Consider the following 13,104-nt stretch of genomic DNA (forward strand, 5'->3'; position numbering starts at 1 on the left):
AAAGGTTTCTTGAATGCAAGTAAATGAAGACTAGTCTCCATGTTCACAAGACATCTTTAAATCTTAAATGTTCACTTTCTACCTCGCATGCATTTAGAGTCAAGTAGAACGAGAACTATCACCAAACTGGAGTTCATTTTAGGAATACTTCCACATTTCACTCAGGCACAAATTCTTCCTCTCTGTTCTATTTCCTACAGCTTCCTCTGGTTTCTGAAGAGGTTACAAATTTAGAAGGAATGAATCACTTTTGTTAGTGGAGCTCCTTGAGGCTTTCCTCCCGCTGACACGACCCTTACCCTTCTTTTCCATTCCACACGTGTACTCACCTGGCGCTACCTGCTGCATCATAAGGCAGTCTTTACTGGAAAGTTCTGCAGCATTCTGAATGGCAGATGGGACTGCAAATTGTTGGCTCCTTTGACTCAGAATATGTAAGAATTGTTTCTCTGAGGCATTATTTGAAGGAAAAAAAAAGAACTGCTTTCAAGGTCACCTTCATAGTCTTAGAATGCCACTTATAGGTCTCATTTCAAATCCTGGAATGACGTGAAACCAGGATGTCACGTTCTAGACTTTGACCTTTTGGTTCTAAAACCTGGCTGTTGACGTAACATTGTTCCCATGAAAAATACTAGATTTGTGCTGTTTTGAAAATTAGATTTAAGTGTGCTTTGTGAGATTCAGAAGGGAGCTAAGAAAAAGTTCAATGACCAGGAAAATTCAGAACAAATGTCACATAGCACTGTCTACATCCCTTTTAGAATGTGTGGGACAGGAATTTGTAATTTTGTGTTAAATGCCCTTGTCCTTAGGAGCTCTTTGAGGGCAGGCGCCCGTGTTTTATCGGAATTTGTATTCCCATCCGGTAGCAGTTTTTGGTGTACCAAATACACTCAAAATCTGCTTGCTGGATAAATAACAAAAATCGAATAACCTTTCCTTATGACCATTAATGGAGCACATAAGGGTGCTGTCACCTTCTAGAAGATGGAAGGCCTGAATCAAGCAGTGCATCGTGGCATTTTGTCTTGGACCATACAATAGAAACTGCTATTTGGGCTTGTAATATCCCCTTGTCTGGTAACAGCAGCCAGAGGTTTTTGAAGGACTTAATCCTCTGACATTGTCAGCCCACATAATCTGGATGGGGCCAATCCCACCATGGGCTCCAGTATTTGGTTCAGGATGGGTATACAACGCATATTTCCAATTAAGTGATTGCTGGGATTTTTCTGGGAGACAAAATCTCTTTCCCCCTGGACATGGAGTTATCTGGATGGAACTAGGGGAAGCCCCTTGAGACCAGGGCTAACCACAGAGGAAGGCAGCCCCTTAAGGACCATCTTGGAATACCCTGATCCAGCTATGCCTGAAGCCAGAAGACATTACACAAGCCAAGACATTTTCCTGGATATGTAGCACAAGAGAGTTAAAACCTTTGTTGTTTATAGCCTGAGATCCGGGAGGTTTTTGTTTGAAACTGCAGCATGGCCTCGTTTACCGTGATTCAAGCAGGTCTTTATCATTAGTGTCTTCAGAACAGTCATCTGTTTATTCTTAAAACGCCAATGGAAAGGTCACAAATGAGTACCGAGGTCTGTGTTTGAATGTTTTAAGATAGTCACAAAAATAGGTATAAGAAAGTCACATCCATGCTCTTTATAGGCTTTCTGCAAGGCTGCATATCCACCAAATTTCACCTCCCACAAAGGTGGCAAGAGGATACTTTAGATCCCACTGGAGGTAGGGTAACACTTTGTACCCGCCTATGCCCGTGAATTCCAAGCCTCTTTAAAAATTTCTTATCTATATTTAACAGGAATGCCATAGAAACAGTCTAAATGGGACACCTTTTCGGCTCACTGTTTATTCTTTGTTTATGGATTTTAGCATCTGGTTGCTAACCTGGCCTTTTAAAAATGAGTAGGGAGAGAGATTAATGGTTGAGGTAAGGCTAAAGAACCTTAGCAAAACTCTTAAGTTTTTTAGAAAACTTAATTAGATTCATAGCAGGATTAACCTAAATGTAGTCCATTAAACATATTAAGACTTGATTATTAGTCATGAACTAGTTTCACTTTTCTGGCATATCCCATCTTTACCTTCGTCCGCGAGTGCCCTACCGAAAGAAGGGGCGGGGCGGGGGGCAGTAAGAATGGAAAAAACACGAATACTTGCCAGTTCACATATAATAGTTTAAGGCCTTTAGAAGTAAGGGTTTTTGTTTCTCTGGCCAGCTTTTGTCAACTTTGATTCATTCACAAACATCTGTATGACTGGAAGTTTAAGAAATTATTGCAACTACTTACTTTAGAAATATTTTAAAAGTTTTTGTTTTAATATGAGCCTTGTGCTTGGACAGAATTCATTGGCATCGAAAATTTGAGGCCTGCTTTTTGTTTTAAAACTGTTGCTTGAAAATCACGAACATCCGATTGAGTAAGCAGCTAGCTAACACTCTGAAAGTTTAGAAAAACTTTTAAACTCAGTTCACCTCTTATAACAATCTACCTAGCATTGTATTTGAAAGATTTTGAAAATTTTATTTTGGTGGATGGTGTCACTTCCCTTGGCTTTGTAAGGATGCTGAAATTCAGTAATAGCCAGAGGCGGAGAAAAGGACTTTCTGTGTTCCAATATTTTAACTTTTTAACTCTTCCTTTACTCTTTATAAATCCAGATTCTGTCTTTCTCCATTTGAAATGTCAAGTTCAGTTCCCAGTGAGCCCCTAAAGTCCTCCTTACATTTCCCCAAGAGATTCCAGTCCCATGTTCTGGCACATGGTAGGTCCTTAGGAAATGCTTATTGAATGAAAAAGCATTTATTGCGGTGCCTGGATGGCTCATTTGGTTAAGAGTCAGGCTCTTGGGATGCCTGAGTGGCCCAGTGGTTGGCTCAGGTCATGATCAGGTCATGATCAGGTCATGATCCCGGGGTCCTGGGACTGAGTCCTGCATCAGGCTCCCCACAGGTAGCCTGCTTCTCCTTCTACTTGTGTCTCTGCCTCTCTCTGTGTGTTTCTCATGAATAAATAAATAAAATCCTAAAAAAAAAAAAAAAGAGACTCTTGATTTTGGTTCAGGTCATGAGCTCAGGGTTATGAGACGGAGCCCATGTCCGGCTTGGTGCTAGGCAGGGAGCTTTCTTAAGATTCTCGCTCTCTGCCTCTGCCTCTGCCCTTCCACCCTCTGGCTCTCACCCACCTGCTTGCTCTCTCTCTCTCTAAAATAAAAAAAGGACAAAGCATTTATTTAACCTCTATTTTGAGTACAGTAAGGTTCTGGCCATATCTTTGTACCAGAGGCTTAAAGTGATAGCCTCAACTCCTGTCTTGCTGCAAACCTAGCTCATAGTTCTGGGTTATTAATTATTACCTAGGGTGATCCAGGAAACTAGGTTTAATTAGCAAGTTAAACGCTCCACTACCACTTATGGCTTATACTCGAGTGGATCCTAATTCCCAGTCCAGGACTTTTGTCCCAGTCCAGGACTTTTGCCCCAGGAAGACACAGCCTTTGATCTGAATACCTTTCACAAGTGATGGAAATGCTAGTAAAAGGGCACCTCGTCTCTCATAGCCAGTCTGGTGTCCTCATCCCCAACTACAATGCCAGGGGTCTTCTAGAAGAATTAACTCTACAGTTGCAGTTCTTCTAGGAGAATATAAATCTGTTCCTTCTGGAAAAAGCGTTTATTTTATCAAGGCCGTCGCGCCTGTTGCTGCCACGACTGGTAATCAGATTTGGGAAGGCCGGCCCACCCAGAGCCAGGTGGTTGCATTTTTATCACATCACCAACAAGTCATCACTAGGCTTCACTTCAGGAGTAGGTGCTATTTCACATATTGGGCCATTTGCCAGACAAGTCGTAGGATGTGTTTGCCTTTTTCCAAGATGGCTAATGGAATGTTGCTATTAACCTAACTAAATGAGGTCTCGGTGATCCTATCTGGAAAGCACGGAATATGGAGCTGAGGATTCAGTCATCTGCCCAGGGCTTTTTTTTTTTTTTTTTAATCTAAAGAGTTATTGATTTATTTATTCCTGAAACACACATATATAGAGAGAGAGAAAGAGAGAGAGAAGCAGAGACAGAAGCAGGCTCCCTGCAGGGAGCCCATGCAGGACTCCATCCCAGGACCCAGGATCACAACCTGAGCCAAAGGCCAGACGTTCAACCACTGAGCCATCCAGGTACACCTGCCCAGGACTTTTTAATCCAAGTGCTGATCATCACCACTAGTTGGTGGACTTTGACAGCTCCACATATCTACCTAATTAGTACCTTAAGCCTTAGCAGCAACCTCTCTCTCTAACTTTTTAGTGTTTTCTAGGTGCCAATCACTGCTATGTACTAGTGATAGGTCTTTTACACTGAGAGAAGGCCAGGGTTGTCTCTACATGTATATACTATTGATAAGAAGATCAACAGGGGTTAAAAATGGAGGAAGAGCATTACAATGTTCTATTTCTATAAACATATATACACATACATACAGGAATAGACAAGGATATGGTCCTAGAAAGAGGCATAGCAAACAGATGATGGTGGTACTTTCAGGGAAGGGACTGGGACTATGTTTGGGATGAGGTTAAGGGATGTTTCAACTATTTTTTTTTTTAATGACCATATACTGGTATAATTAACAGCAAAAAATTGTAACCCACAGGAGTTTTTTTTTTTTTTTTAGGTAGAAGTGTATGTTATATTTTGAGTAAAGCATATGATACGTGTTGACTAAGTCTGGGTTTTTATCTTAAAATACAAATTCAGAGAGCCAGGAAATTAAAATTCATTATTTCTAGTCACTAATGAATTTACTGAAAATGACGGGACAGGACTCCTCAATGTCATCTGTGAGACAAATACAAAGACCAGGTACAGGCTCTACAGGCTCTTTGAAATCTGCCCCTATGAAATTACGCTCACCTCTGCATTCTCAGCTATCAGTCTCCACTCCCAAACTCTACTCACTGTTCTCAAACCCTAAACCTTGGTGTTTGGCTTATCCAGTTCCTTCTGCCTAAAATGCCTGCTCACTCTTCTCTACCAAGACACCCTCTCCTCTGATGGTACTTCACACGCAGAATCTTCTCGATTCCACTGCCCAGGCATAATATTGGGCATACACCTATTAGAAAAGATCTTTCTAGATTGTTCTAAACCAGCTGTGCTACACACCTCATCTCTTGCACTCACTGCTATATCCCTAACACCAGCACAGAATACATCCTTGGTATATAATGAATGTCCACCAAACAGATTGTTAGCGTAGGAGTGTATTTTCTGTGTTTGCTCAATCTCAAGTGCTTTGAGAGCATCCTAATTTCCCCAGCACTGAGCACAGGGCTCATCAGATATTTGTTGAATGTGTTCATTCAATAAATGCCTGGAACTATGCCCATTGTGCTTTCTGGGGAGAAATAATTCACAGGTAATTCTTCAGCCAGAATGAGTCATACCCAATATACATTAGTACTGTGTATATATAGCACATTTTATTTTATTCCGTGGGAAATACAAGTGAGGAGTTTTCTGTGAAGTATTAATGAGAATACATAATGTTAACTCAGCATAAACTTGCTCAGCCACTGCTCTATCCCATGCTGTGGGAGTGTGAATCCACACGAGGAGTACCAAGAAGCAACCACACTTTCACCGTTGTGTGAGAAGCTGCAGGGTGGTGAGGATATAATGGTAAGTCAATGTCCTTAAGTCTTATGGTGTCATCTGTAATGAGATTCCCAAGGGCAGCAACATAACTAATTGCCAGGAAAGTAAAAGTGTGCCTTTCTGGAGGGCAATCTGAAATATTAAAATTTAAATTATACATAACTGACTCTGGAAAAATATGCCAAATTAGGCAGATAAAGAAGTGTATGCTGTTGTTTTTAAACAAGAGAAAAATGGAAAATGGCTGGTCCTTTATTGATGATCCCTTAGGGAAAGTAATTATGCTAGACCCCTGTAATGGAATACTAGACGGGGGCCTAAAAAGATGGAGGCCAATTTTTAGGATATAGCTGGGGGAAAGTAGGCTCCAGTTATGGGGAAATAATGTAATATATGTATTACATTTATACATATTTCTTAAAGGATTAAAAAGGGAGACCACCCAAGAATTGCCTATATACAACCCAAAATATTAAATGATGGTTTTCCCTTATTTGAGGATTTTTTTCCACAATGAACATGTATAGCCATTGTTCTAAAAAGTATTTCAGGGATGCCTGGGTGGCTTAGTGGTTGAACATCTGCCTTTGGCTCAGGTTGTGATCCCAGGGTTCTGGGATCAAGTCCTCCCTGTATGGAGCCTGCTTCTCCCTCTGCCTGTGTCTCTGCCTCTCTGTCTGTGTATCTCAAGAATAAATAAAATCTTTAAAAATAAAGATTATTTCAAAATTAAGATAGTTTCCTGTGATTGCATGCTCAAATGTGACCTTTTATGTTCAAAAGTGACGTTCACTTTAATAAACTCTAGGTTGGGAGTCATGCAGTCTTCACATCCTCGAGCAAAGAATGTTTTCTGTCCAGTCAAAAATGGAAGAAAACAAATCAAGCTTCCTGATGTACTTTAAAATATGCAGGCATTTCACAGAAACTTGAGTTTTAGTAGAGTGGGAACTGTTACGGTCTATTTGGGTTTGAATGCAATGTAGAGTAGCCATGATTAATTTTTCTTAACCACTTCCTTTGCTTTTATGTTCCAGTCAAAATATAGTCAACTGTGTTCACAGTTGAAAGTTGATTTTTTTCCTTACAAAGAAAGGTGTTTATAAATATTTAAATCTTTCATGTTGTCTATATATTAGAGTTACCTCCTCCCCAAAGTTGATGGAAGCAAAAAATGGAGTTTAAGGAGAAATTTTAGTATACACATCTCTAGAGATCTGCTGAATGGAATGGATGGTGGTAGTCTGAGGAGTCGAACAGAGCAGAGATTTTTAAAAGAAAATTGCAACTTGAAACATATCCTATCTAAACAGATGAACTTTTTTGCATTGGTTTGTAAGAAAGTTTAGACCTCCTTCCAAATGAAGGCAATTGTTCTTTTAATCCTGAATATTTGATCTTTTCCGTTAGTATTTTGCTTCCCTAGATGAATCATAACGCAGTATGGCTAGCACGAAGCTAAACCTGAATGTCATAAAGATCCCCAAGTGTTTATCTTTAGATATGGGATGTTTATACAGCCTTTCCAAGCTTTGAGCTTCTTCCCATGGTACGAATCTCTGCAATCCTCAAACACTAGTTTGCCTGTTAGATTTTCAGGCTCCATTTAACTTCCATTCCTACTCCTTTCTAGAAAGTTCACAGTATAGTGATGCTTTTAATAAGCTCAGTTGAGAATCAAGAAGAAAAACCAACTTGGATTAATGTAAATATTCATTTTAACAGAGCTAATAATCTAAATAGCAGTTTGGTTATTACAGAGCCCTAGAAAATGGTTTCATATCCTATAAGAACCACTGCACCCAACCAAGGAGGTTTTTGTTTTCCTACCTAAAGAACTAACAGTTACTAGGTCAAGTGAATTTTGCTGAAGACACATATATTGTAACAAATTTTATATATAATAGAACTTAATATTTTAAATTTGGTCTACCTTGTTATTTGTTACATTGTTGCTTTGTTTTTAAGAACTACATGGAAAGGGGTGCCTGGGTGACTCAGTCTGTTAAGTGTCTGCTTTTGGCTCGAGTCATGATCTCAATCAAGGCTCTGGGATTGAGCCTTGTGTGGGGCTCCTTGCTCAATGGGGAGTTTGCTTCTGCCTCTGCCCCTCCCCTCCTGCTCCCTCTCAAAATCTAAACAAAATAAAACAAAATCTCTCAAAAATAAAACAAAACACTACATGGAAAGCTTTGAGGACTGAAAATAATTCTGTTGATTGTTTGATGACAATTATATGCTCACTTAGTTGGCTATTCTTAAAAGACATAGTAGGGGCATCTGGGCAGCTCAGTGGTTGAGCATCTGCCTTTGGCTCAGGTCGTGATCCCGGGGTCCTGGGATCAAGTCCCACATCGGGCTCCCTGCCTGGAGCCTGCTTCTCCCTCTGCCTGTGTCTCTGCCTCTCTCTCTGTGTCTCTCATGAATAAGTAAATAAAATCTTTTAAAAAAAGGCATAGTCCTACAAGAGTCTACCTGTTTGTTCACTAATATTAAGGATGGAGTAGGTCTATTCAGTAAGCCATTTGGCCTTTGTTTTCTGTCAAGCAGAATTCCTTTCTGTGAAATCGTTTCTAAGACCATTTATATAAAAAATAGGTTGGTCGATTTTAAGAACATGTTTTCCTGTATTTGATGGTTATTTTAATAGAACCTAAGATCAGTTAAAAGAGCAAATGGTCTTGAAAGAGAGGGTCCAATAGAATAAGCATTGTCCTAAGATGGGTTTTCTATCACCCCCGCTTTGGCATTTCTGCCCACTAGGTGTGTGGCCCCTGGCTAAGGTCACCTCAGTGCTCTTCTGAAAATGAGGGGAGAGGGTGAGGGAATTCTTTAAATCTCCTGCAGGTTGGATTTCTTAAACCTCTTTCCTGAAGGAGGGGCAAATGGGGGAGATGATCATGTGCAAAAAGCTCCAGAGAAATGCCTGAAGCCAGTGTCTCTAAGGGTTTGCCCGGTTCTATCTAGTACTTTCCATTTTATATCTTTTCTCATTAGAGGAACTATCGTCTACCAATAGATTTTAATTTTTTTTTTTTTTTTTTACTATGAACGCTTTGTGGGCTATTTCAAAGTCGTCCCTGCAAGCAAGTACCAGTACTAAAGATTAGATTAGATTTTAATTCTCGGTGCCAGGTAGGGAGGGCCAGAGGGCTTTGAATGTAGTAAACTTCATTATCACCTGGAGAATGTAAGATAAGATTAAGCCAGCCCCCTATTTCCTAGACCTTAGTGTTTGTCAAAGAACCATGGTTGTGCATGGGAATGAGGTCGGGCATGGCTATGAATCAAACACAACCTTTAAGAAAACCACATAATTCATATGAACATGAAGAAAATACTGTACTCAAAAATCCTGTACATGCTGATTAATATGTTTAATTTAGATTGTGGTAAGTTTGCTTTGCCTAACAAAGTTTGTTCAGTCAGCAGGCTGGGTCTGAGGCAGGTTGGTCTAGCACAAGCAGCCTTCTAGAATGATCCAAAGCATTTAATGAGTAAAGCTAAAGATCATATGTACTTTTGGGATGCCTGGGTGGCTCAGTGGTTGAGCGTCTGCCTGCGGCTCAGGGCGTGGTCCCGGGTGTGGGGATCGAGTCCCACGTTGGGCTCCCTGCATGGAGCCTGCTTCTCCCTGGGCCTGTGTCTCTGCCTCTGTGTGTGTGTGTCTTCCATGAATAAATAAATAAAATCTTTTTAAAAAATCGTATGTATTTTGAAGCTACTGCCCAGAAGAGAAAAGCTAGATGCTGATGGATGAGCAGGTTAGAAGTCATGCTTGGTCTGCTTTACATTGGAAGGAGAGAGGGGGGGAAATGATCTCTGTCTCTCAAGGGTTTGAGAGCAGGAAACATGAGAGAACAAACGGGACTGTCTTCTAGTGAAGTATAAGCAGGCATCTCTGTTCCTAAAGCCTTAAAGCTTATAGCGGGAAAAGCCTGTGAAAACTTTAGTCCCCAAAGTTTGTCACTTTCCTGAAGCAGGAGAATCTGGGCTGACAAAGCTTTTAGTCAGAAGCATAAAGTGAATGAAAAACATTTCTCCTTGGGCTTGTTTGGGGCGGGGGAGGGGGGGGGCGGGGGATTGTTGACAAAGGTAGACAAGAAGGGGTATGTATGTGTGGGGGTTTGCACACAGGAGGGATTGATTAAGGTAGTTTGCTGAGTGGCTGAGGATTACCGAGGAACCCAAAACTTATAGCTGCATTTACATAAAATTTGCTTAAATCTTATATATAAATATATAAACCTTTGTATTTATCTATACAAATGTACTCCTTAAGGTTTTTTGCATAGCCACTTCATGCAATCGCTTTTCTTCTGTTTAAAAAATATTTCTTATTTATTCATGAGGGACACACAGAGAGAGAGAGAGAGAGAGAGAGAAAAGCAGAGACCTAAGCAGGCCCCCGCAGGGAACCTGATGGGGACTCCATCCCAGGACCTGGGATCACACCCTGAGCCAAAGGCAGCCGCTTAACCACTGAGCCCCCCAGGGGGCCCACAATTGCTTTTTCTACACAAAGCCTAATTAACTGCAAAGCGAGGCTCTCCCTCACTGTGGCTCAGTGAGCTCTGCCTGGGGGGTGTAGCCCTGGCCTGTCTGTGAGACCATGACCTTCCTCTGGGAGTGGCTCACTCTAATTTATGGCCCCGTGGCTTGGAAAATATCAACAGTCATGTAAACCAACATCTGTGGCAGAGGAAAAGGGAGAGGGACCAAGTGCCAAGGGAAGAAGGGGATCTGAGAGGCAAGAGCCAAGAGCCTGATTGGGGGGGGGGGGTAGTTTTGACAGCGGAGAAGTTTCCAGAGAAAGGATTTTCAGTGCTATAGGGTGTCAGTTACGGAGAGCAGGGAGGGACGGGAAAGAAGGATTTCTTTTGTCCTATGCATGGATTTGATTCCCAGTTGACAGGGTTTCCTCTAAATATGGACTTAAAGACTTGCATTGTTCTCAACTACATTTTTAGAGAGGCCAACCCATATGGTGAGCTGGTTTCGTGTTACAGTGCAAAGATTTGTCATTCTGGGATCGTGCCAGGACTGTCCGAGCTGCGACAATATGGAGTCAATGTATGGAACGAAGGTGTCGGGGAAGACTTGTAGAATGTTCTGCACCCTGGGAACCCCTGGGTGGCTCAGCAGTTTAGCTCCTGCCTTCGGCCCAGGGTGTGATCCTGGAATCCCGGGATCGAGTCCCGCGTCTGGCTCCCTGCATGGAGCCTGCTTCTCTCTCTCTCTCTCTCTCTCTCTCTCTGTCTATCATGAATAAATAAAATCTTTAAAACAAATGTTTTTTTTTTTTTTAAAAAAAGCATGCTCTGCACCCTGAGTTCTATAAAGGAATAGACATGTGGCTGAACACGTGTTCTACATCCTCACCTACTCTCTGGTTAGGTAAGGCTCATCAGCATCTGGCGACCTAAGAGAAGACTCCAGAGAAAGTGTTTTCAGCTGAGCCAGGGAGAGGAGCCTTCGGGTGGAGGGAGGTTCTTTTTAAGGAAAAGTCCAGTTTGGTGGAGAGACAGCAATGGGGCTTCCCAGGAAGGCAGCACTGCAGGAGGGGAGTGCACCTGCTACCCGCACGGTGATTGCTAGGAAGCGGGTCTCTAAGGACTTCCGGAATCTCTTACACACCTTACAGCCCTCTCACCTGGGCGGGCCCTAGCGCCAGACTAGGTGTAGTTATTAGCATTTCACAGCGGCAGGAAACACCTAGGGCTGGGAATTCAGAGGCTGTAAATCACGTGAGGTCATGTAGGGGACAAGCCCGGATTTGCACTTAGCACCTGACCCTTGGTCTGCTGTCCCCATGACGCGGGACAGAGAGAGGACTGTCCTGGCAGTCTGGATGCCATCTCAGAGATACTGAGGGGGATGTTGGCTCAGCGGTTTTACCAGACACCAAGGTCACAGTGACATCACCGGAGAGGTTTGCTTTGTGACCCCATACAGGTTCGAGCTGGCAAGTAGTCCCGGGGAGCCAAGCGTAGACGGCCTTGATGCCCAGCGTCATCGCGCCCCCTCGAAGCCCAGGATGCTGGTTTACGTGGCAGCATTCAGTCTGGCCTCTTGGTTTAGGGAGTGGAAAAAGCTAACAAGAGGCTGCCTGGGACCGGGGACAGCAGCCTGGGGGTGGTCACGCCCCCAGATCCTTTGCAGAGTGGTCACAGCTCGCGCATTCCTTAACAGTGACCATAGGTCCTATGAAGTGGCCTTCCTACACACTCTCTTCGGGTGCCCAGCTGTCACCTGCTCTCCTCACCTGTGGCCAAGGTGAGGACCCCCTGTCTCATGCTGCCCTACCCCTTACAAGCTCTCCTGCACCCTCACCACATCCTTGTCAACCATCCCCTTATTACACGGTTCCAGCTTGTACCCTCTGCGTCCTGTGGGGACCCTGACTGGTAGTCGAGTAGGGATCTAGGTTTCTTTTGCCTTGTTTCACAGGATTACTCTCCTCTACGTGGTGATACCTGACCTGCCACATCCTGGCCCACTTGAAGGGGAAAAAGACAAACGGGGAGTGTATTAGAGCTCTCTTGCTGCTACAACCAATTACTATAGACACAGTAGGTTAAAAGGACACATCTTACAGTTCTGTAGGTTAGAGGTCCCACGCGGGTCTCACTCGGCCAAAATCAAGGTGTTGCACAGCTGTGCTCTTTTCTGGAAGCAGTAAAAAAGAATCCCTTTCCTTGCTTTTCCCAGCTTCTGGATCCATCTTGAAAGCCAGGAACATCAGGCCACGTCCTTCTCATGCCCATATCTCGCCGACCCTCTCTCGTGCCTTCTCTTCCACCTTTAAGGACTCTTCCGATTACATTGGACCCACCCAGATAATTCAGGCTAATTGCCCCATTTCCAGGTCAGCTGATTTCAACCCTAATTCCATCTGCAACCTTAAGTTCCCTTCAGCATGTAACATGATGCAGTCCCAGGCTATGGAGATTAGGCCTTTTGAAGGCCATTAGCCTGCCTGCCCACCATGGAGGTTGAACAGCTTCCTTTTATGGTTGTGTCCTTGAAGCTGCACACAACACTCTCACTGACATCCCCGCGGCCAGATTCAGTCACTCGGTCCCAGTGGACCGCAAGGGACGTTGAGCAATACAGTCTCTCTCCCTGGGCAGCCGTGTGCCCGTTTAGAAGGTGGAGGAGTTCTAGTCCCAGAAGGAAGAAGGACACCGGACAGCAGTTCTTTTGGTTTCCCCTCATTTTCCACCTTGGTGCTTTGGGCCCTTAACTGCTGGGCCCGAGCTGCCCGTCACCTGAGATTGGTTTCTAATTTAGGAGAAGATGGAATGGCTTCCTTAACAGACCACACCAGCTGCCTCATGGTGATGATTCCTGATCTTCATTAACGATTTGCTGATGAGACTAGCTGGTTTGCAAATGTTTCTGCCTGACCTCTGGTCACAGGGTTG

The 13,104-nt window shown here is 43.2% G+C and overlaps 1 long non-coding RNA gene across 1 annotated transcript; it reads left to right on the forward strand.

The window, feature by feature from the left end:
- The first annotated feature begins 11,660 nt into the window (after positions 1 to 11,660).
- Positions 11,661 to 12,379, forward strand: LOC144292997 (uncharacterized). Its single transcript, XR_013360426.1, has 2 exons — positions 11,661 to 11,953; positions 12,128 to 12,379. It is a non-coding gene; the product is annotated as an uncharacterized LOC144292997 (long non-coding RNA).
- The last annotated feature ends 725 nt before the right edge of the window (positions 12,380 to 13,104 follow it).

The sequence above is a fragment of the Canis aureus genome, chromosome 21 (assembly GCF_053574225.1).
Source record: "Canis aureus isolate CA01 chromosome 21, VMU_Caureus_v.1.0, whole genome shotgun sequence".
Classification (NCBI taxonomy): Eukaryota; Metazoa; Chordata; class Mammalia; order Carnivora; family Canidae; genus Canis; species Canis aureus.